This window comes from Mustela nivalis (assembly GCF_964662115.1).
Source record: "Mustela nivalis genome assembly, chromosome: 18".
NCBI classification, from domain to species: Eukaryota; Metazoa; Chordata; class Mammalia; order Carnivora; family Mustelidae; genus Mustela; species Mustela nivalis.
In genome coordinates this window covers 57,565,743-57,570,629 of record NC_139037.1, presented here as the reverse complement: position 1 = coordinate 57,570,629, position 4,887 = coordinate 57,565,743, and positions in this window count along the sequence as shown.

The following is a 4,887-nucleotide window of genomic DNA, read 5'->3' as shown; positions in this document are numbered from 1 at the left end:
AATGAATGCCTTTTGACTAATCAGTCTTGTTTCTTTGGTATGTTAAGTTACTTGGGTTTGTTTTTTTTGTTTTGAAAAAGTATTTATTCCAGAGAGAGAGAGAAAAAGGGGCAGAGGGAGAGACTATCCAAGCAGACTCCCACTGAGCACAGAGCCCAGACATAAAACGTGATGTCAGGAGATTAAGACCTCAGCCAAAGGGGCGCCTGGGTGGCTCAATGGGTTAAAGCCTCTGCCTTCCCGCTCAGGTCATAATCCCAGGACTCTGGGATCAAGCTCCTGGGATCAAGCCCTGCATCAGGCTCTCTGCTCAGCAGGAGGCCTGCTTCCTCCTCTCTCTCTGCCTGCCTCTCTGCCTACTCCCTCTCTGTCAAATAAATAAAATCTTTAAAAAAAAAAAAAAAAAAAAAAAAAAAGACCCTCAGCCATAAACCAAGACTCAGATGCTTAACCAACTGAGCCACCCAGGCGCCCCCCAATTTAAGTTACTTGGAATGCATGTCCAACAGATAACGATAAGCCTTAGGTTGTACTGAACGGGTAAGTAATAGAACTATTCCAGAAAATATATGAAATTCCTGAAGTTTTAATATGTCCTGATATAAGGTCATTACTTGAATTCTTGAAATGTGTGTCATAGATACAACCAAGTTTCCATGTCAACTGCATTATCAGGAACTCTACTATCAGATCTTTTTTTTTTTTTTTAAAGATCTTATCATTTTTATTTTTATTTTTTTAAGATTTTATTTATTTATTTGACAGAGAGAGAGAGATCACAAGTAGCCAGAGAGGCAGGCAGAGAGGGAGGGGGAAGCAGGCTCCACCCCTCCCCCCAGCAGAGAGCCCAATGAGGGGCTTGAAGCGGGGCTCGATCCCAGGACCCTGAGACCATGACCTGAGTTAAAGGCAGAGGCTTTAACCCACTGAGCCACCCAGGTGCCCCTGGGTGGACATGTTTTTTCAAATGAACTAGTCTTGATTTGGCAATCTCTGGAAACAAGGATGAATTTAGAGAAAAATTATGCTTCAATAGCACAACCTTATGGATGTTAGATTCAAGTTTTGACTAATCATCTTGAAATGCATGTTGTTTGCTTAAGCCAGACAGCCTGAGGGAGGCTTTAGAGAGATTGCCATTGGAGCTCAAATACAGACTATTCCTCTGTGGGGGTAATGAAAGGGACGCCATGGGCTTACGATTATTTAAACAGTATAATTGTGTAACTCGGTTGTCACCTTGATCAATTCCATGTGGCTGAGATAACAAAATCACTCCTTGAAATAGTGTACCCCATGCCACGGGGTTAACAATGAACTTACGGAAGCTATAGGATCAGCCCCGCCTTCTTTATTTTATTTTATTTTATTTTTTTAATATTTTATTTATTTATTTGACAGACAGAGATCACAAGTAGGCAGAGAGGCAGGCAGAGAGAGAGAGGAGGAGGAAGGCTCCCCGCCGAGCAGAGAGCCCAACATGGGGCTCGATCCCAGGACCCCGAGATCACGACCTGAGCCGAAGGCAGAGGCTTTAACCCACTGAGCCACCCAGGCGCCCCCCCCCGCCTTCTTTATAATTGGATTGGGGAACCCACTTAGGGATGCCCTTAGCTCCTGAGACATCATCTTGCACTTGACAGTGATTCCTGGTGATTAAGGATATGGTTATGGCTAGACATCAGGGGGGCCTGTGTGCCTCAGTCAGTTAAGCCTTTGGCTAGGGTCATGATCCCAGGGTCTTGGGATTGAGTCCCACATCAGGCTCCTTGCTAAGGCGGGGAGCCTGTTTCTGCCTCTGCCTGCTGTTCTCCCTGCTTGTGCTCTCTTGCGCTCTCTCTCTGACAAATAAATAAGCAAAATCTTTAAATATAACAAACATAAGTAGAGGCATTGGCTGAGCATACAGAGGCCACCTTGAATCCAACCCAACATGAAGTCACCCATAAATTTAAAAAGTGGTCCTTTAAAACCATACCCTTGATTCATGGCCCGATAGTACTCACCAAAGAGTACTCCCCCAGAAGCCTGTGACCATACCATTATTTCTACCACCTTGCAAACCATTTGGCTTGCTACTGGCCCGGCAAGGCGACCCAGCATCAGACGCCTGGTACCTAATGGAACGCAGTGGTTATGGTGCCAAACTGGGGGCGTGGCTTCCACCAGGCTGCATTGGAAACTGTGTCCTAGGTTCTGTCTGGATGGACGGCCTGCAGCACCAAGACCCTTACATGTCCAACTTACTTTCCATGCCAAAAACAACGATGGAGGGGCATCTGGGAGGCTCAGTTGGTTAAGTGTCTGCCTTCGGCTCAGAGTATGGTCTCAGGGTCCTAGGATTGAACACTATATTGGGCTCCCTGCTCAGCATGGGAGCCTGCTTCTCCCTCTCCCCCATTTGTGCTCTCAACTAAATAAATAAGATCTTAAAAAAAATAGAATAGTTAGATGCTTAATGGACTGAACCACCCAGGGACCATGGGTGGTATAAATAACCACACTGATCACTTGATGATGGGTTAAACACCTGGTCTGGAGGTGGACTGCGGTCCATTCCAAAGGGTCTTCTTACCACACTTCTCATTTTTTATTATGTTAATCCTTTTTTGAAGTTTATTTATTTTCTTAACCTTGACATCCAAGGGGGGACTTGAACTAATGATCCCACGGTCAAGCGTTGCATGCTCTTCCAACTGAGCCAGCCAGGCATCCTTATTATAGTAGTAATCTTAATATGTTGTCTCTTTTGCTTTGTTCTCTCGTATTGCTGATATGCATGCAAGCAGTTCCTGACTTCTTGGCCCAGCTGGTGGATGAGCCTTACTGTTCAAAACAAATTCACCTCGATGTCCCCTCTGGACCCTGCAGCAATGGCCTCCCATAATAACTGCTTGCAGATAGATAGTGATCAGTTTCAGTCCACAGGTCAGGACATGTTTAGGACCCCTGCCAGCTTCAAGTAGTTACAGACTATGTGCCCTTTGCTCTTCAAGATTTAAGGACCGAATACTGGTCAAGGGGGGAAACAGTGAGGGATAAAAGCAGAAAAAATGTTCACCTTTAGCCCAGAAGGCTGACCTGCATAGTTTTGATAAGGATCAAATAAGTACTGGTTGTTACATCCTTATAGGGTCTCATGACTGCCCGTATAGCTCATGGATAGTTAAGGTCGAACTGAACCATAAGCACCAGAGACATCTTGCCAAAAGAGTCTGTTTTTGTTTTAAGATTTTACTTACTTGAGAGTGAGTGAGCATGGGGGGAGGGGCAGAGGGGGAAGGAGAGGGAAAGAGAGAGAATCCCAAGCAGACTCTACACTGAGCATGGAGCCCCACGTGGGGCTCATCTCAGGACCCTGAGACCATGACCAAAGCCGCAACCAAGAGTTGGACACTCAATCAACTGAGCCCCCCAGGCTCCCCAAGATGAACATTTAACAGATAGACTGAGTAAAGTACATTGCTCTCCCCAGAGTGGGTGGGCCTCATCCAACTAGTTGAAGGCCTGAATAGAACAAAAAGGCAGACCTTCTCCCTGAGTAACAGAGACACCCTCCTTCCTGCCTGCCTTCCAACTAGGACACTGGCTTTTTCCTGCCTTTGGACTTGAACCAACACATCAGCTCTTCTTGGGTCTCCAGTCTGCCCACTCACCTTAGAGACCTTGGGACTTATCAGCCTCCATAAGCCTCCATAAGAACGAGCGAATTCCTTCTAATAAATCACCCCCCTTGTCTGTCTTTGAAAGGCTCACGTGCTAAGATGGCTTGTATATTTTTTAACGTCTAGAAAAAATCAAAACAATGGTATTTTGTGGCAGGTGAAAACGAGAAACTCAGACATCAGTACCCATCAATAGGTTTACGGAACGTAATCTGGCTTGGTCCTGTATGCACTGTCTGTGGTCACTTTCATAGGACAGTGTCCGAGTTAGTTGGGACAGAGACAGGGTGGCTCACAGTCTAAAGTATTCAGTTTGCCGACCTCTGATTTACTATTCTCTGGTGTGAGAAGTCGGGGGGGGGGGGTTGTTGGGGGGAGAATGTTTGGGAGAGGGCTGCTGGGGGGCTAGGGGCTCTGGCCATCTGCCTGGGAGCTGGCTATAGGGCTGGATGAGCCTGGGAATCCAGGAGACTGTATGCTGTTGACCAGTGTACTTCCCTGAATATTACATTAAAGATTGATAAAAAGCTAAAAATGTGTGTCCCCCCCAATGCAGCTGGGCCCCTCCTGGATCACCCAGTTTCATGACCGGCAACTTCTTCTTATTACTACTTATGCTAGATAGAGTTGGGTTTCTGGCTCTTGCAACCCAGGGTCTTCATACCCCATCTCCCAGCCATTTACTGTGTCACCGGCCCGCTTCTCTGAAAAGTCCCCGTGCCTGCTTCAAATTGTGGTTCAGGTGGAGGCTGCCATGTCCTCACACAATCCCCAGTCCCCGGCCTCGACGCCGGGTCCCCGGCTGATCGCCACCCAAGGGGAGCCAATCACAGTAGCCCAAGCAGCCAGGCCAAGCTGATTGATCCGCTGATGAGCCAATCACAACTTTTTCCCCTGGGGATGTGAGGCCCGAGGCTGGAAATTAAGGAGCCTCAGAGCCTTGTTTCTATGGCACAGAGGATGCTGGTCCCAGAGAAAAATTCTGGGTCGCGAAAGGCCAGAGAACGTAGGGAGGGAATATCCTGACTGCCCACGAATCTTTGCTTCGATGGCCCTGAGGCCGGGAGGCACACCTGCCTTTCTCAGTTGGCGATGGGGCCCACTGAGACCCAAGTCACGGTCCCTCACTGCAAACACGGTCATCAACACACCTTCCGCCCGCCCCCATGCACTCGTTTAAAGCCACCGACTCTACGGACACACACAGACCCTGACCCCCTGC